At 49.2% G+C, this 20,293-nt stretch overlaps 1 long non-coding RNA gene across 1 annotated transcript in view; it reads left to right on the top strand.

Moving 5' to 3' along the window:
* LOC134981074 (uncharacterized) overlaps positions 1-20,046 on the top strand; it is a 304,398-nt gene extending 284,352 nt beyond the window's left edge. Inside the window, exon 3 of the long non-coding RNA XR_010190512.1 lies at positions 19,504-20,046. This is a non-coding gene — a long non-coding RNA (uncharacterized LOC134981074). The remainder of the gene's footprint in view (positions 1-19,503) is intronic.
* The last annotated feature ends 247 nt before the right edge of the window (positions 20,047-20,293 follow it).

Raw genomic sequence — 20,293 nt, 5'->3', positions numbered from 1 at the left:
ATCAGTGCAGGTGTCAGAGAGATCAGTGCAGGTGTCAGAGAGATCAGTGCAGGTGTCTGTCGGAGAGATCAGTGCAGGTGTCAGTGAGATCAGTGCAGGTGTCTGTGTCGGAGAGATTAGTGCAGGTGTCGGGAGAGATCAGTGCAGGTGTCAGAAAGATCAGTGCAGGTGTCGAAGAGATGTTATTGTGTCATTAGGCAGCCCCACAAACAGCAATACTTGGGTGAGGGTCTCAGTGCTGGAAGGACCGTGTACAGGGAATTCCTGTGGAAACACCTGTTGTATAGAAGAGCCTGAAGAGACTTTGGTGCGACAGAGGAACTGTATCTAGGAAAGGATGGCCGGAACATGGCAGCAAGGTTGCCAGTGGCATCCCCTCACATTACAACAGGGCTGGCCAAACCGGTCCTCGAGATCTACCAACAGTTCATGTTTTCCAGGCCTCCTGGAGATCTGTAGAATTATCAGTTAGGAATGAATGCAGCACATCGTAATTAGTAATGACTACACCTGTGCACCAGCTAGGTGGTCTGGAAAATGTGAACTGTTGGCAGATCTCGAGGACTGGTTTGGCCAGCCCTGCATTACAAGATGAGGTGGGATCTCTGGTTGTGCGGGACAAAGTGTGACTGTACAGAAAGGGAATACGCTCCTGCAATACCTCCTCTATACCTCTCATATACACAGACTATAGGTAGAAATCTACGATACTAACAACACACGTTAATCCATCTATGAAACCGCAACTCACAAGCAGCCAGTATATACTTATGGCAGAGTCACTGGGTTTGAAATATTTCTCCATGAAAATGTTCCACTCTAAGAATATTTACTGGATGTATAGTAAAATTCCCATTTTCCTGCATGTTAGCTGCAATTCTCACCGTCTGTTCTAATGTGCAGTAAAACTGCAGTGAGATGAGGATTCAGAAATCTCTATCGCCCCCCAGTGGTCATATGCCAGTGCCACTATTGCCCTCCAGACAGAGGGCCTTTTCCTGAGTAACACACAATGGAATATGCTGCCACTATATAAGTAAATGCTAATAAATAAATGCAGAATACTGCGCATGCACCAACCTATGCAATCATTGGCTGCACAAGTGCAGCCTATGCACACTGATGGGGATTGTGCATACGGATTGCTCTGTCCGTTGTGAAATGGTGGATATCTGGGCAGTGACTGAGCGCAGACCATGCAAATGCTCAGAATTGTTATGTATCATGGAAGTTATTATATTTTATTTATATGGCTCAAAATAGGCTCCACAGTCCTGCTGAGACCAGCTCACGGTGTGACAACCAGGGCTATTGTTGGGCTGGAATGCCACGGAACGCCGTTCCTGAAGGTCTTTTCTAATAGGACGTCATCAGGAACAGTGTTCCAGGACGTCTGGGGCCTGGCCTGCCCTGCTGTCACCGCTGTCACCACAGCTTTCCGTGTCTGATGGGAAGGTGAGCACTGCGGACGTCTCTCCTGCCCCTCACTGTGTCCCTGTCTCCAGGGGCCATTTAAAATGTGGCTGGGCCATCAGCCAATCAGAGCTTGAGGGCTGTATCTGGCACTGCTGGGGGCATTATGTGTATATTCAGCACTGCTGAGGGCATTATGTGTATATTCGGCACTGCTGAGGGCATTATGTGTATATTCAGCACTGCTGAGGGCATTATGTGTATATTCGGCACTGCAGAGGGCATTATGTGTATATTCGGCACTGCTGAAGGCAATATGTGTATATACTGCACTGCTGGGGGCAATGTGTAACTGCCATTACGGGGCAATGTGTATCTGGCACTGCTGGGGGCATTATCTATTTAAAATAAAAAAGTTTATGCACCAATTGATGCCCCGCCCCTTTGGTAGCTCCACCCACATCACCACCCACAGTTCCTGCATCTATTTTCCAGTAACAAGAGCACTGGTAATAACAACTCCGGGAGCACTCGGTCTACACACTGTAAGGTTCTCACCAGCTCCGGAAGGTTTTCAGTTGTAGCAGGGAGGCTGCCATACATCTGTGTCCGAAATGCGTAATGTACGAGACTGGCACAGACCCTAGGGGAGTACCCGTGCTGGAACAGGAGTCTGTCCAAGCTTTGAGAGCATGGCTGGCATCAACACTGGGAGCAGTCGCGCTGTAGATCTTAGCAGTGCCACCGCAGTAACGTCGGAGGTCTGCTCTCAGGATGGGCTGTGTTAGCTGCATACAATGGATTATGTTATTACATTGGGGGTAATTCCAAACTGATCGCAGCAGGAAAGTTTTTAGTAGTTGGGCAAAACCATGTGCACTGCAGGGGAGGCAGATATAACATGTGCAGAGAGAGTTAGATTTGGGTGTGGTATGTTCAATCTGCAATCTAATTTGCAGTGTAAAAATAAAGCAGCCAGTATTTACCCTGCACAGAAACGAAATAACCCACCCAAATCTAACTCTCTCTGCAAATGTTATATCTGCCCCCCCCCCCCCAGCAGTGCACATGGTTTTGTCCAATTGCTAACAAACTTGCTGCTGCGATCAACTCAGAATTACCCCCATTATTGTTTGCTAATATAGCGCCACCAATTTACACAGTGCTGTCTAGAGGATATAGAATCGGTCACATCAGTCCCTGACTCACTGTAGCTTAGATTCCTTACTAGACAGGCTCAATCTCACTATGATAATGGGGGAGCTGTGTTCATATATGAGTGTCCTCTCTTAGTAATCCTTACACTGTCTATCTGTGCAGTAGCCGACGCGGGACTGCCGTATGTCATAGCGGCACTGCTCATTAGCTCATTACGCATTAGGTCAAAAGGTAGACAGTGCTTAAGGTCGACAGATTAAAAAAAGTTGACATGACAATGGTCGACACAAGTTTGGGAATAGTAACCTGTGCCGAGTGAAGAGAGCCCGCAAAGGTAAATGTTTGCAATAATTGTGGTCATACATGATGAAAAAAAAAGAAGAAAATGACACCCAATTTTTTTTTTTAAAATGCGTCAACATTTTTGTGTCGAAAATTTCCATGTTGACCTTTTGATCCTGATGACCCAATGCAGGTCTGCCATATGGGGTCGACCTAATGACTACTTACTGTAGATCTTGTATACCACACCCATCTGCCTCGTCCCTGTACCCCTCTCCGCCAGCCTCCTATGATGTTTCATCCTTTTGTTCCTTCTTATATTTAACTTTCTTTTCCAACCCTCAGACATAAATTTTTGTACGCCAGAACCCCGATGAACAGAAGCGCGAGCCAACCTGGCCCAGCGGAGCTACAGCCAGAGCCCTGCACGCTTCACAAACATCAGTGTTAATTATAACCAGTAAATTCCAATACTGCGCGCTCATAACCACCTTTGCCGCCCGGCAGTGATCGCCCATTAAACAAGATGGCACCATAAATACTAAAACCTCATCATTTCATTAGGACAGGGGGGAAAAAAGTTGTCAAATATGTATCCCTGATCTTCAATCACATCTCCCCTCCTTTTATGTCCTAGAACAGTGAGCCAGGATTCCTGCCCCAGGCCCTGGAGGGAGTATTTATATTGAGATAAACTCCGGCAGTTCTATCTATGCCGTTAGCTTTATGCCCGGGCCACTTGGCCCTCGGCCCTCTTGCCTGTAGCTTTGCCAGGTGACTGCAGAAAACGTGGCTGGGTTTAATCACTGCACAAAACATAGACTAATCTGAGAGAGACAGAACTACTTGACAGGTTTCGCTTTGGCAAGTAGGCCGAGAAGCGCCCGTCTGTCACCTTGGACGCTGCGCGGGTGATTCATCCTGCTGGAAACGCTGCCCTTATTTATGGATACTGAGGAAATGTGCCATAGACGTAACGGAGAGCGCCACTTTCAGCCCGATCACTCGCTGCCAGGAGAAGGCTCCATTTGGTCTGTTGGATTTCTCCATTTTTTTTCTTTTTGGCTCCATAATCCAGTGTTTTCTGATGGGGCTGCAGACATTGAAATTCATCCATTGCAGTAAAGTTTATCACAGGAGACAGAGGCTGTTCCCAGCGCAGTGCGCAATGATCAGAGCAGCAGATGACATATATCTTTGCATCACCTTGTAAATACAGGCAGGCATGGTTTGGGAGCGTACGTGCCTGCTCCCAGTCTGTATACACTGACTGTATATGTATTTGTACAGTTTTCTCGGGGCAGAGATCCTACATATCCTGAGCACAGCTGCATCAATCAGTGCACAAGTCATTCCCAGGCACCCCCTGGCTTAATGACTGCTCCAGCTGAGTTCATGTCAGTGGCCCTGATTCTGGCTACGGCACTGGCTGATATTTCTGTGCATTCAGTGAATATACAGGAGCATATTCTGAGTAACTCTGCACCTGGACAAACCATGCTGCGCTGTAAGGGGTTCATCTACATGTATTATATATACACACAGGGTAAATATCGCTCCTTGTCCACGGAGCCCAGAAATGCAGACAGCTTTATTTTTATGCTGCAGTTACTTTGGACACTCTCCTCCGAAAACTAACTCTCCCTGTATATTTCATATCTGACGCCTCTGAGTCTGCCGCGCAACATGGTTTCACCGGGATACAGGTGGTCATTCCGAGTTGTTCGCTCGCTAGCAGTTTTTAGCAGCCGTGCAAACGCTATGCCGCCTCCCACTGGGAGTGTATTTTAGCTTAGCAGAAGTGCGAACGAAAGGATCGCAGAGGGGCTACAAAATAATTTTGTGTAGTTTCAGAGTAGCTTCAGACCTACTCAGCGCTTGCGATCACTTCAGACTGTTCAGTTCCTGTTTTGACGCCACGCCTGCGTTTTTCCTGACACGCCTGCGTTTTTCCGCACACTCCCTGAAAACGGTCAGTTGACACCCAGAAACTTCCTGTCAATCACTCTGTGGCAACCAGTGCGACTGAAAAGCTTCGCTAGACCCTGTGTGAAACTACATCGTTCGTTGTGCTCGTATGACACGTGTGCACATTGCGCCGCATACGCATGCGGAGAAGTGCTGATTTTAAGCCTGATCGCTGTGCTACGAACAACTGCAGCTAGCGATCAACTCGGAATGACCCCCACAGTCCGTAGGTCAACCTTACTTAGGTCAACACTCAATAGGCTGACCACTGTTGGTCAACGACATAAGCATTAGGTCAAGCATGGCAAATGTCGGCACATGGAAATGTCGACATGAGTTCTTTACATTTTTATTTTTTTAAACTTTTTCATATTTTACGATCCACGTGGACTACGATTGGGAATAGTAACCTTGCCTGAAGCATGGTGAGCCGTGCGAGGGGACACGGTGAACTAGTTGGGGTTCCCGGTCACTTTACGAAGAAAACAACACACACAAAAAAAAAAAAAAACATGTTGATCTTTTTCCATGTCGACCTGCCAACCATGTTTACCTTTTCCATGTGTTGACCTACTGCCTGTCGACCAGCAGTGGTCGACTTAATGATTGTCGACCTAACAAACCCATTCCGTTTCACCAAGAGGCAAAGTGTGTGCACATGTGACTGCTGGGTACATGCAGTAGCTACATATAAGTACGTGATGAGTCTGAAAGCGCACCGCAACATCTTGAAGATCTGAATGTATTAGCGCAGTAGTCCCACAAATGGCTGTAGTGATGCGGCTGACGTTTGGCGGTGTGACAGGTTCCAGGCTCTCCAAGACACCCTAGCCTCCTGCCTCATATCAAAGCCAGGACAAACGGCGGCTCGGAATACGCTGGGTCGTCCTAAGGCGACTGTGCTTGCACTAATGATGCGCATTCATGTCATATTTATAGGTACTGTGGCAGGAGAGGTACTTTGCCACCTGTAAGCTACACACAGGGTCCTGGGGGTGGATAGGAAGTGTGGATGGACCGGGTTCGCATCCATTGGGCCCAGACCAAGTCTTATAGGCTTCTTAGCCTAAGAAGCTGCTTCATCAGCCAGCACCTGGGTGCTGGGTATAAAGCAGAGTCTCTCCCATGAGTCAGGGCTCCTGAAGGCAGTTAGTGTCCAGGTGATAGGCCTGCTAGGGACAGTGGGATCTGGAGGGCTGGGCCACTAGTGCCAGGATGCCGGGACCAGAACGGTTCCTTATTAAGATGGAGTGAGGCAGGGCCTAACCTCCCTGGTAGTTTATACTAAAGACAGTGATCTTTGTTTTATGTATATCTTTGTTTTTGAGCTACCTGAATAAAAGGTATTTGTTGTTTTTGCACAAGCCTGGAGTCGGTCGTTGGTGGAATTTTTTGTAGCAGAGCACATTCTAGCAAGACTCCTGTTACAGTACTTGTCTATCATACTGTAAAAAGATGATTCATTTAAAAGGGTGTAAAAAAAATGTGTGAGTTTCCAATTGTAGAAAAAAGAAAAACTGAAATGAGAATTAACTTCACTTTCCCTTGCAATGCAAGACAACAGCCCCCCTCCCGCCTCTTCCTGGAGCCCAGCGCTTAGTGTGCCTCATTACAGAGATAATTATATAGCATTTTATATCAGTAACAAACAGGAGACTAAATTGCTGCTTCCTATCAGTGTTTACCTGCAGGCTAGAGCTTGGGATTACAATCACTAGATGTGCTGGGGGTGCAGGACCTGAATAAGTCTGACAGCTGCTGACGTTGTGTTCTCTCATAGAGGTCATTTCATTATGCCAACGTGTATGGTCAGTGCTCGCCTACTCCTGCAAATGGTTTCCTTCCGCAGTTATGGGGGCATGAAATATACAGTATGTCCTTTCTTTTCAGGGATAGCATGATATATATTTCTTACTTACCAGCTCTATAGTGCCTTATCTCATACAGGGGTGGTTACGTGTATTACAATCTGTGCTTTCCTTTCTCCAGTAACTGGCTCGCTACCTGCCTTACCTTCCTCACAGAGGTTCCTGTCTCCACTAACTGGCTGGCTGCCTTCCCTTCCTCACAGAGGTTCCTTTCTCCAGTAATTAACTGCCTGCCTTACCTTCCTCACAGAGGTTCCTGTCTCCACTAACTGGCTGGCTGCCTTCCCTTCCTCACAGAGGTTCCTTTCTCCAGTAATTAACTGCCTGCCTTACCTTCCTCACAGAGGTTCCATTCTACAGTAACTGACTGTCTGCCTTCCCTTCGCCACAGAGGTTCCTGTCTCCACTAACTGGCTGCCTGCCTTCCCTTCCTCACAGAGGTTCCTGTCTTCACTAACTGGCTGGCTGCCTTCCCTTCCTCACAGAGGTTCCTTTCTCCAGTAATTAACTGCCTGCCTTACCTTCCTCACAGAGGTTCCATTCTACAGTAACTGACTGTCTGCCTTCCCTTCGTCACAGAGGTTCCTGTCTCCACTAACTGGCTGCCTGCCTTCCATTCCTCACAGAGGTTCCTGTCTCCACTAACTGGCTGCCTGCCTTACCTTCCACACAGAGGTTCCTGTCTCCAGTAACTGGCTTTCCTTCCTCACAAAGGTTCATGTCTCCACTAAATGGCTGCCTGCCTTACCCTCCACACAGAGGTTCCTGTCTCCAGTAACTGGCTTTCCTTCCTCACAGAGGTTCCTTTCTCCAGTAACTGGCTGGCTTCCTCACAAAGGTTCCTGTCTCCACTAACTGGCTGCCTGCCTTCCCTTCCTCACAGAGGTTCCTTTCTCCAGTAACTGGCTGTCTGCCTTACCTTTGTCACAGAGGTTCCTGTCTCCAGTAACTAGCTGCCTACCTTACCTTCCTCACAGAGGGTACTGTCTCCAGTAACTGGCTGCCTGCCTTCCCTTCCTCACAGAGGGTCCTGTCTCCAGTAACTGGTTTCCCTTACTGACAGAGGTTCCTGTCTCCAGTTACTGTCTGTCTGCCTTCTCTTCGTCACAGAAGTTCCTGTCTCCACTAACTGGCTGCCTGCCTTCCCTTCCTCACAGAGGTTCCTTTCTCCAGTAACTGGCTGTCTGCCTTACCTTTGTCACAGAGGTTCCTGTCTCCAGTAACTAGCTGCCTACCTTACCTTCCTCACAGAGGGTACTGTCTCCAGTAACTGGCTGCCTGCCTTTCCTTCCTCACAGAGGGTCCTGTCTCCAGTAACTGGTTTCCCTTACTGACAGAGGTTCCTGTCTGTCTGCCTTCTCTTCGTCACAGAGGTTCCTGTCTCCAGTAACTGGCTGCCTACCTTACCTTCCTCACAGAGGGCTCTGCCTCCAGTAACTGGCTGGCTGCCTGCCTTCACTTCCTCACAGAGGGCCCTGTCTCCAGTAACTGGCTGCCTACCTTCCCTTCCTCACAGAGGTTCCTGTCTTCAGTAACTGGTTGCCTGCCTTCCCTTCCTCACAGAGGTTACTTTCTCCAGTTACTGGCTGTCTGCCTTAACTTCCTCACAGAGGTTGCTTTCTCCAGTTACTGCCTCCCTTACCTTCCTCACAGAGGTTCCTATCTCCAGTAACTGGCTGCCTGCCTTACCTTCCTCACAGAGGTTCCTGTCTCCAGTAACTGGCTGCCCTTCCTCACAGAGGTTGCTTTCTCCAGTTACTGCCTCCCTTACCTTCCTCACAGAGGCTCCTGTCTCCAGTAACTGGCTGCCTACCTTACCTTCCTAACAAAGGGTTCTGTCTTCAGTAGCTGGCTGCCTGCCTTCCCTTCCTCACAGAGGTTCCTTTCTCCAGTAACTGGCTGCCAGTCTTCCCTTCCTCACAGAGGTTCCTTTCTCCAGTTACTGGCTGTCTGCCTTCCCTTCCTCACAGAGGTTCCTTTCTCCAGTTACTGGCTGCCTGCCTTCCCTTCCTCACAGAGGTTCCTTTCTCCAGTTACTGGCTGTCTGCCTTCCCTTCCTCACAGAGGTTCCTGTCTCCAGTAACTGGCTGGCTGGCTGCCTGCCATACCTTCCTCACAGAGGGTCCTGTCTCCAGTAACTGGCTACCCTTCCTCACAGAGGTTGCTTTCTCCAGTTACTGCCTGCCTTCCCTTCCTCACAGAGGTTCCTGTCTCCGGTAACTGGCTGCCTACCTTACCTTCCTAACAGAGGTTCCTGTCTTCAGTAACTGGCTGCCTGCCTTCCCTTCCTCACAGAGGTTCCTTTCTTCAGTAACTGGCTGCCAGTCTTCCCTTCCTCACAGAGGTTCCTTTCTCCAGTTACTGGCTGTCTGCCTTCCCTTCCTCACAGAGGTTCCTTTCTCCAGTTACTGGCTGGCTGCCTGCCTTCCCTTCCTCACAGAGGTTCCTGTCTCCAGTAACTGGCTGGCTGGCTGCCTGCCATACCTTCCTCACAGTGGGTCCTGTCTCCAGTAACTGGCTGCCCTTCCTCACAGAGGTTGCTTTCTCTAGTTACTGCCTCCCTTACCTTCCTCACAGAGGTTCCTGTCTCCAGTAACTGGCTGCCTGCCTTTCCTTCCTCACAGAGGTTCCTGGCTCCAGTAACTGGCTGCCCTTCCTCACAGAGGTTGCTTTCTCTAGTTACTGCCTCCCTTACCTTCCTCACATAGGTCCCTGTCTCCAGTAACTGGCTGCCTGCCTTCCCTTCCTCACAGGTTCCTGGCTCCAGTAACTGGCTGGCTGCCTGCCATACCTTCCTCACAAAGGGTCCTGTCTCCAGTAACTGGCTGCCCTTCCTCACAGAGGTTGCTTTCTCTAGTTACTGCCTCCCTTACCTTCCTCACATAGGTTCCTGTCTCCAGTAACTGGCTGCCTGCCTTCCCTTCCTCACAGAGGTTCCTGGCTCCAGTAGCTGGCTGCCCTTCCTCACAGAGGTTCCTTTCTCCAGTTACTGGCTGTCTGTCTTACCTTCATCACAGAGGTTCCTTTCTACAGAAACTGCCTGGCTGCCCTTCTTTACAGAAGTCCTTTCACCACTAACTCACTTCCTGGCTAGTGGCTACCCTTCCTCACAGAGGGTCCTCTCTCCAGTAACTGGCTGCCCTTCCTCACAGAGGTTGCTTTCTCTAGTTACTGGCTGGCTGCCTGTCTTACCTTCCTCACAGAGGTTCCTGTCTCCAGTAACTGACTGCCTGCCTTCCCTTCCTCACAGAGGTTCCTGTCTCCAGTAAATGGCTGCCCTTCCTCACAGAGGTTCCGTTCTCCAGTTACTGGCTGGCTGGCTGGCTGCCTGTCTTACCTTCCTCACAGAGGTTCCTTTCTACAGAAACTGCCTGGCTGCCCTTCTTTACAGAAGTCCTTTCACTACTAACTCACTTCCTGGCTACCCTTCCTCACAGAGGTCCATTTCGCCAGTACCTCACTATCTGATACCCTTCCTCACAGGTTCCTTTCTCCAATGACTTGCTGCCTGCCATCCCTTCACCTCTGAGGTTCCTTTCTCCCGAAACTGTCTAGCTGCCCTTCTACAAAGAGATCTCTGACTTCCTGGCTCCCCTTCCTCACAGGCACAGGTTACTAATGGTGAGGATGGCTATTTAAGGTCCAATAGACATGTACACTTTTTGAGGTATTCCCATCACCTCCTGCCCCACCTCTAGAGGGAGAAGTGACCTCTTCAGTGTTGACATCTCTGGAATGTCCTCTATTTAATACAGTCATCCCTGACAATAAAAGGCCAGCGACCTTGTACTACATAGAACCAACTGGTGAACACATATGTTATTGCTGTCCTGCTTAGTAAACAGATGTACACTCATTGTGCCAACTTAGAATATGGATACTGGGATTTGTATTTATACACAGCGCAGCTCCTGGCATTTAATCCTCGGAAAGCTGATATATCAGGTTTATAAATACATCTCATGTTTCACAGCTTTCTGCGTTTTCCCACTTTCTGTCACAGCGTTGAGAGAAAATCTTTGCAAAACGAGGTCTCCCCCTCACTCTGCTATCTGGGTGGCCCATCCGTCTGCTTCAGACACAGCTATCATGGGTTGACATATGTGTGAGGGCTGGGGTACACCGAAGATAAAGAATGTTGCGGTCAGAATTAGACAGCTCCGCTGCCCACGTCACTGCGCTGCCCACAAACGGCCGCTCCATCAGTAGGCGTGTAAAGTTTAAGTGGAACTGAATAGCTCCGTAAAGTTACATGAAAAGTTTGGAGAGTGTCGAGATGAAGTTACGGGGGTTACGCAGAAGGGAGTGCGCTCTGTCGCCATTGGAACATACCGGGGCCCATTTATCATTGAATATTTGCGGCTTAATCCCCCAAAACACCCATTTTCGGGGGTTACCCACAAATATTTAGTATACCCCAAATGTATCACTGAGGGACAGCAGCAGATATCTCCGAAGCGAAGTATTCCAGAAATTGTCTCCTGCAGCTACCGCCATCTGAAGATGGCAGTAGTTGTGAGAGGGTACCCTCCGGAACCCTCCCTGGCAAAGGCCGGCATGCAGTACTCAGAGCACATCGCAGGGAGGAGATCTTTTCCTTTCTTAAATGTCCCTTTAAATTGATGCTGTCTCGGCCAGAGCGAAATCCTGCAAAGGTAATGAAGGATCAGCGATAAGCGTTGGCGGGTGAAGGCACTGTTTCCTTTTTATTGAATGCTATCACAGTCATTATAAATCACAATTACAGCAACGTAATGGCCTTTAGGTGTTGATCGGTTAGGTTGTGGTGGCAAAATGTAACACCTGATCAATCTGCATAGTGTCCACACGTACAAATGACGATAGGGCGCTGTCATATCAAACAGCCCCAGTAATATCAATCTGCATCAGGCTTTCATGCCTTGCCCTGTGATTAAACGCAATGTAAAATCCAATTTGTTAAACAAGACGCTGAGAGAGAGGCTGGAATCGTCTGACCTGCTCTGTAACATAATCTGAGAGTGTTTTCAGCCCCTGGGAACCTATCCGAGAGAACAAAGGCAACTAAGTGTGATCTATTGATCTGAGTGTAATTCCTGCGGGCATACAAGAAACCTACACACAAGATCTTAACCTCTCGCCTGCTGGTGCTGCCTGCGGCCTTGGCCAACCCTGCACTGTTCACCGATTTAATTACTTTCTCTGGAAAAAAAAGTAGAAAGCGCTTAGCATTAAATGTTCCTGAGAAATATTCATTTCTTAAAGCAATTCCCAGACAGTGCTACTTAAACAGACCCCACGGCATTGGTTGTGCTGCAGGGCCGCCGCAATATGTCTGTAAACGATGTGGAATGGGCGATATATCTATCCATGTGTACCCACTAACCCCTAATCCTAACCCTCTCTCCTGGGGTATAACCATAAATTCCCCTCCTATAGCCTAATACAAACCTGTTCTCCCACAGCCTAACCCTAACCTTCCCCTCTTACAGTGTAACACTCTGCCCCTGCAGCCTAACCCTAACCCCCCCCCCCCCCGCAGCTTAACCTTCTGCTCCTGCAGCCTAACCCTAACCCCACCTCGCAGCTTAACCTTCCATTCCCACGGCCTAACCCTAACCCCACCTCGCAGCTTAACCTTCCATTCCCACGGCCTAACCCTAACCCACCCCACGCAACTTAAACTACCACTCCCACAGCCTAATCCTAACCCCCCCGCCTCCGCATCTTAACCTTCTGCTCCTGCAGCCTAACCCTAACCCCCCCCCCCGCAGCTTAACCTTCCGCTCCTGCAGCCTAACCCTAACCCACCCCGCGCAACTTAAACTACCGCTCCCACAGCCTAATCCTAACCCCCCGCCCCCGCATCTTAACCTTCTGCTCCCACAGCCTAATCCTAACCCCCCGCCCCCGCCTTAACCTTCCGCTCCTGCAGCCTAACCCTAACCCCCCCCCCCCCGCAGCTTAAACTTCTGCTCCTGCAGCCTAACCCTAACCCCGCCTCGCAGCTTAACCTTCCATTCCCACAGCCTAACCCTAACCTTCCCCTTACAGTGTAACCCTCTGCTCCTGCAGCCTAACCCTAACCCTGCCTCGCAGCTTAACCTTCCACTTCCACAGCCTAACCCTAAACCACCCCGCGCAACTTAACCTACCGCTCCCACAGCCTAATCCTAACCCCCCGCAGCTTAACCTTCCGCTCCTGCAGCCTAACCCTAACCCCCCCCCCCCCCCGCAGCTTAACCTTCCATTCCCACAGCCTAACCCTAACAACCCCACCCCCGCGGCTTAACCTTCCATTCCCACAGCCCAACCCTAACCCCCCCCCAGCAGCTTAACCTTCCACTCCCTCAGCCTAACCCTAACCCCCCCGCAGCTTAACCTTCCATTCCCACAGCCTAACCCTAACTCCCCCCCCCGCACCTTAACCTTCCGCTCCCACAGCCTAAACCTAACCCCTCCTCGCAGCTTAGCCATCCATTCCTACAGCCTAACCTTAACCCCCCCCCCCCCGCAGCTTAACCTTCCATTCCAACAGCCTAACCCTAACCCCCCCCCCACAGCTTAACCATCTGCTCCTGCAGCCTAAACCTAACCCCTCCTCGCAGCTTAGCCATCCACTCTTGCAACCTAATCCTAACCCCCCCCGCAGCTTAACTTTCCGCTCCCACAGCCTAACCCGAACCTCCCCTCCCACAATCTAACCCTAACTTTCCGCTCCTGCAGCCTAACCCACCACTTCCGCAGCCTAACCCTAACCCTACGCTCACACAACCTAACCCTCTCCACCTTCAGGCTAACGCTAACCCTCCGCTCTTGTAGCATAACCCTCCACTTTTGCATCCTGTTGCTAGCTCTCTGCACCTACAACCTAACACTCCGCTCTCACAGCCTAAACTAAAACTCCGCTCCCACAGCCTAACCACCCACTCCTGCAGTCTAACTTTAACCTCCCCTCCCACAGTCTAACCCTCCGCTACCGCAGCCTAACCCTAACCTCTCCTTACACAGCCTAACCACCTGCTCTCACAGTCTAACCCCCCTCCCAAAGCCAACCCTCCACATCCGCAGCCTAACCCATCTCTTTTGCAGCCTAACTCTCCCCTCCCCTTTTGCAAGATAACTCGAACCTTCCGCTTTTGCTGCCTAACCCTAACCCTCCACTCCCACAGCCTATGCCCTAACCTCCGTTCCCACAGCCTAACCCTATACTTCCAAAGCCTAACCCTAACCCTCCCCTCCCACAGCCTAACCCTAGCCCTCCCCTCCCACAGCCTATGCTCTAACCTCCATTCCCACAGCCTAACCCTATACTTCCAAAGCCTAACCCTTACCATCCACTCCCACAGCCTAACCCTAGCCCTCCCCTCCCACAGCCTATGCCCTAACCTCCATTCCCACAGCCTAACCCTATACTTCCAAAGCCTAACCCTTACCATCCACTCCCACAGCCTAACCCTAGCCCTCCCCTCCCACAGCCTATGCTCTAACCTCCGTTCCCACAGCCTAACCCTATATTTCCAAAGCCTAACCTTGCCCTCCACTCCCACAGCCTAACCCAACCTAACCCTGTCCTCCACTCCCACAGCCTAACCCTAGCCCTCCCCTCCCACAGCCTATGCTCTAACCTCCGTTCCCACAGCCTAACCCTATACTTCCAAAGCCTAAACCTAACCCTCCACTCCCACAGCCTAACCCTAGCCCTCCCCTCCCACAGCCTATGCCCAAACCTCCGTTCCCACAGCCTAACCCTATACTTCCAGAGCCTAACCTTGCCCTCCACTCTCACAGCCTAACCCAACCTAACCCTGTCCTCCACTCCCACAGTTTAATGCTAACTCTCCACTCTCACAGTATAACCCAAACCTCCCATTCTATAGCCTAACCCTCCTCTCCTACAGCCTAATCCAAACCTCCCCTCCCACAACCTAACCATCCACTTCTGCAGCCTAACCCTAACCCTCTGCCCCCGCAGCATAATACAGACAGCACTGTTCTGGGGTGTCAGATATACAGTAGAATGAAGAGCCTATGAGAGGTGAAATAGTAACGGTGGTCTCATTGTGACTGTTGGGGTTCTGTGCACAGCAGCTTGCACCTGGCTTCCAGGAGAAACGTCAGTAAGTGGAGCAGTCAGCTATTCTTCCCTGTCTGACCCTGGTAATCTGGAAAGAGCAGTTAAGTTCCATTCAACGTGCATTCAAAACCAAACGCAAAGACAAAATGAAAAGTACTAATTCTGTACAAATCAATGCAAACAATAATCTTTCTCATTCTTTATGAGAATATGGTTTATTGCTGCAGACCAAATGCAAATAACAATGTAGTTATGCAGCAGCCATGTAATATTAGCAATGATAACAGTGGGAGGGGATCAGAGCCGTTTCTTGCGGCAGGCGAGGTGTGCATTCGCACTGGGCGCCCGCCGTGGCTCTAGGTGGCTCAGTTTGCTGCTCCCCCTCCTCTCCGTCATTACTACTCCGCTCGGGGGGGCGGAGTTTCATGCAATGACGTGTTTGCGAGCGGAGTACTGATGACGGGGATGACGGGGAGGAGGGGGAGCCGCCTGAGAAGCGCTACCCTGCCAGCAAGCTAGGAAGAGGTAGAGGTGGGCCGGTGCGGGCAGAAGAGCGGGAAGCGGGAGGACCGCTTTGTAGAAGGGGACTCTTGCCTGCCGTAATGTGTAAAACAGGGACTCTTGCCTGCCGTAATGTGTAAAACAGGGACTCTTGCCTGCCGTAATGTGTAAAATGGGGACACTTGCCTGCCGTAATGTGTAAAATGGGGACACTTGCCTGCTGTAATGTGTAAAATGGGGATTTAATGTATCAAGGGCATTGCGGTGTGAAGCATAATATGGTGCAGGGGGCATTACGATGTGGGGCTTAATATGGTAGATTTTTTTTTTTCCTGTGGTGGCCGTGATCTGTTGGTGCAGGGTCAAAAACTGGGGTGTAAGTTAGTGTTTCCAGATGAGGCCACGCCCATTTTAATGAGACCACGCCCATTTTTTTAACAAGGCCACATGCAAAGACAATGTCTCCAAAAAGGATCCCGTCACTGCCGTGTGTTCATTCCTGCGTCAGGACTCCTGCGCAGCCCGCTGACCATGCATGAGCGGCAGACACTGCTGAGGGGGGTTCCAGAGGAACCCTCTCCCAGTGATTTATGCAAAGTGTAGCCCTTAGGCTACAGCAGCACAATGCCATCGTCCGATGGCGTTAGCTACGGGCAGACAATCTGACAGCATCACATCCCCCCATAGAAACCTATGGGGACCGTAGCCCCTGTTGGAAATTAAGGGGCCGCAGCAGATTAGTCCCTTCATCATACGTTAGGGTGTTTTCAGGGAATTTGCCACAAATATTAAATTATAAGGTGGCCCCTAAGCGACAAATACATCACCATAGGACTAACAGATGCATAATAATTTTTGCTGCAAGTGAGCAACCTTGTTATTTGGCTGACAAAGGCAAATAGTGTTTATGTCCAATTCTATGTGAGCCCCAGTCTGTCCTTGTTACTTCTTTATTCTGTGCAAGAGACAGATTTAAGTGGACTTGATACTTAAGTATATTCACAACAATAATTCACATGGTGAGTTTACAAGATACATAACTATACCAGTACAGATGCCCCCAGAGACCGTGTCATCCACCTCTCACATCTGGGCTTCCGACCGTCACGTCCCATCGCAGGAGAAACCACAAGTATCCATCACCATTACCGACTACACAAAGGGGGGACTGAAGCCTTGCTGACGGACACTAACGACGCATAGGAAATTCCCAATTACAGGCAGCATAAATTAATTACCGGCTGGGATTTAGAAAGGAGAATTCTTCTGGGACTTCAGTGGTTTCACTAACCTCAAAGCTGGGACAGGTTTGAAGGACGGCGGAATTCTGTATCCAATGCCTGGTTCAACTGCTCGCCCAGGACCATACAATACACAGTGCTAAGGGGTCTATTTACTAAGCCTTGGAGAGTGATAAAGCTGAGGGGCAGATTTATGGAGCCTGGAGAAGTGATAAAGTGGAAGGTGATAACGCACCAACCAATCAGCTCCTAACTTCCATGTTACAGGCTGGGTTTAAAAAATGACAGGAGCTGACTGGCTGGTACTTTATCTCTCTCCAGTTTATATCTCTCTCTCTAAGGCTTGGTAAATAGACCTCTAAGTCATAAGGATTTCTGAGACAGGAATACAATATTAATTATAGATTAAAAATAGTATTTATTTTATAAAATGGAACCTAAAACCTATGGGGCGGGTGAGTGGATCCTGCTGTTGCCCCCCTTCCCCAAAAACAAAACAAAACATTGAAACACCCCCCACCCCCATCCCCCCGCCATGGCCCATCACAGCCTTTACCTAATGCTCCATTTTATTCCGGTACGCGTGTTATCAGCACAGTCATCCACACAGATAAACCCTCTCCCAGAGCTCCCGGTATCAGTGCGGCCGCAGCACGACAGGTTCCCCCAGCGCCGAGAGCTCTTCATTAAATATTTCATAACCTGATTATTTCTCTGGCTGCTGCAGTTCAGATCTCATGCATCAATACTTAATTGTGTCTAACATGTAAACACGGCTAGGAACCGCCAGAATACAGCGTAAGGGACATTAATAACCCACTTCAGAGACCAGTCGTGTCAAGTGCCGGGATCACTCAGAGACCGTCCGTCCGTATTACGCAGTGTTTCAATCACATAATTATAGGGAAAGTTTAAACCCCTCTCAGATCATAGGTGCTTAGTAGGACCCCAGGCCTTGCCAAGCAAATGTCATTTTCTCCACCAACAAATTATCAGTGTCCCTGAAAGGAGGGTGGAGTGGGTACTAATTACCCGGGCATGAGCTTGCTGCAGGGGCCTGGCGGGGGCCGGTTCCGCCAGATTATACTTACAGTACCATGCTCTGGCAAGTGTGTCTCTCCTCCAAACAGGTAAGATAGCTGAAAATATTCCCCTAGCTGAGGGGCAAACAGCGCCCTCCCATTGCAGCAAAGTTTTGATGGGTTTTTATTCTTTTTTCTTGGGGGGGGGGGGGGGGGGGGGGGGGGGGGCACAGCCCCAATTATGCCACGCCCCCATATAGTACCTGGGCCCAGTAAACCCGTCTGCGGCCCTGCGTACGATAGCATATCTGTAAATCACTGGGCTCGATATCGAAACTTGTGGACCTCAACCACATGTGGCGCTCTGAGGGGCTAATTTAGAGGTGGGCGCTATAGCACAGCCCCTGCATCTTTGTACGAAGCAACTGTGCGCAATTGGGAAAAGAAAAAAACAACAGGAGGTTTCTGTGATCTGCTGCTGCGTACGAAAAGGCAGCATCAGATCAACTGTGTGAACATCCGACATCTGAGTAACCCTCAGGAGGCCGGAGAAATCACGCTGCCGGGGCCGGTGAAGCTGCATCCAAGGACACAGACGCTGGCTGTCCTTCTGCATTATGGGGGTAATTCCAAGTTGATCGCAGCAGGATTTTTGTTAGCAGTTGGGCAAAACCATGTGCACTGCAGGGGAGGCAGATATAACATGTGCAGAGAGAGTTAGATTTGGGTGGGTTATTTTGTTTCTGTGCAGGGTAAATACTGGCTGCTTCATTTTTACACTGCAAATTAGATTGCAGATTGAACACACCACACCCAAATCTATCTCTCTCTGCACATGTTACATCTGCCTCCCCTGCAGTGCACATGGGCCCTCATTCCGAGTTGTTCGCTCTGTAATTTTCTTCGCATCACAGCGATTTTCCGCTAATCGCGCATGCGCAATGTTCGCACTGCGACTGCGCCAAGTAAATTTGCTAAGAAGTTTGGTATTTTACTCACGGCATTACGAGGTTTTTTTCTTCGTTCTGGTGATCGGAGTGTGATTGACAGGAAGTGGGTGTTTCTGGGCGGAAACTGGCCGTTTTATGGGAGTGTGTGAAAAAACGCTGCCGTTTCTGGGAAAAACGCGGGAGTGGCTGAAGAAACGGGGGAGTGTCTGGGCGAACGCTGGGTGTGTTTGTGACGTCAAACCAGGAACGACAAGCACTGAACTGATCGCACTGGAAGAGTAAGTCTCGAGCTACTCAGAAACTGCACAGAGAAATCTTTTCGCAATATTGCGAATCTTTCGTTCGCAATTCTGTTAAGCTAAGATTCACTCCCAGTAGGCGGCGGCTTAGCGTGTGCAATGCTGCTAAAAGCAGCTTGCGAGCGAACAACTCGGAATGAGGGCCATGGTTTAGCCCAACTGCTAACAAAAATCCTGCTGCGATCAACTTGGAATTACCCCCTATGTCTGAACCTTGTTTATAATTCTCATATGTACATACTGGCATGCGTGCGTTTTGTATTTTGCATGTTCTAGTAGTTCATCCATACAGAGTTTTCTATCACTTTACAAAGGACCGGTCCCCATGAACACCAGAGGAGAGTCAGCACTTTTGCCCCGAGCGCCAATGTGTGTTGGCAGATGGGATTCTGGTTCTGCTGCCTGGCAGGGATGTGGCCAGGAACAGACGCATACAATGCTGATCTGACCTTTCCAATGTACAGTATGACCCGTTTTACAGCCACCCAGTCTGCTTCAGCCCAGTGGATGAAGGTGTTCTGTAAGAATTTTCTGAAAAACTTTTTTTTTTTTTTTAATGTTTGAAGGTATTTTAAACTAGCGTTTGCCCCCAGCTTCACTCACGTGGATGTCTGTTACTTCTCAGTGGAACTAATTTTACATAGACACTAGTAGTGCCATCTAATATTGTGATGTATACTTTATATTGTACTCATTGATGAAAAAAAATATCTTTGTGAACAATAATTTGCTGTATTTTCTTCAGGGAGTAACACAAAAAGACGCTTGGGGCTACTAACTCGTGAGCAAGCCACGTAAAGCTGACCATGGGAGAAGCAGCTGGTCCTGAGATCTCACCAGCAGCCCTGAGCGTTTGTACCTGTTGATCGTCAGAACGAAGCAGACGCTTACAGGAAACTGCAGGCGCTTGAACTGAAAAGGACAATTGTTGGGGATAAGAGGTATACGTGGTATAAACACAGTCTCACCTGCATCATATCCTGTTAATATCTCTGCCTCAATTAGGTTCCTCTGCAGAGCAGTCACTACAAGTCCGGTTCCGTTGCATAACTTGGGCGGAGTCATATTCCGCAGAAGTATGATCGGAACGCCAACTTTCAGTGCGCTGAGCGTCAAGCGTCTGTTTTTTCATTTATTGCTCCCCTCCAACACATTGAAATCACACATACCTTTCTAGGTCACTAAGTTATACAATAGTTAAAACGCTATCCAAATTCATCCAATAGTTTTTGCATGATGCCGGAACGAACAGACAAACAAAAATGTCGTTTTTTTTTTTTTTTCCATCTCCACAGTTCATAAACAGTCTCTAGAAGTGTTTTTCTCAAATAAATTGCTATGTACTTACACAACCCTTACAGTTTTTTATTATAAGCGCAGATGTTGGTAGTCTACATACGGATACAGATTGTGGATAAATTGCTATTTCCAATTCTTAAGTACTAATAATTTATATTTAACTGTAAATATCTCGGTTTCTTCTGAAAGTAACATAACACCTTCATCCACTCGCTGATCCAAAACGACTGTATTGC

This window comes from Pseudophryne corroboree, chromosome 12, assembly GCF_028390025.1.
Source record: "Pseudophryne corroboree isolate aPseCor3 chromosome 12, aPseCor3.hap2, whole genome shotgun sequence".
Taxonomy (NCBI): Eukaryota; Metazoa; Chordata; class Amphibia; order Anura; family Myobatrachidae; genus Pseudophryne; species Pseudophryne corroboree.
Note: the sequence above shows the minus strand (reverse complement) of the source record. Positions and strands in the feature narration are given on the sequence as shown.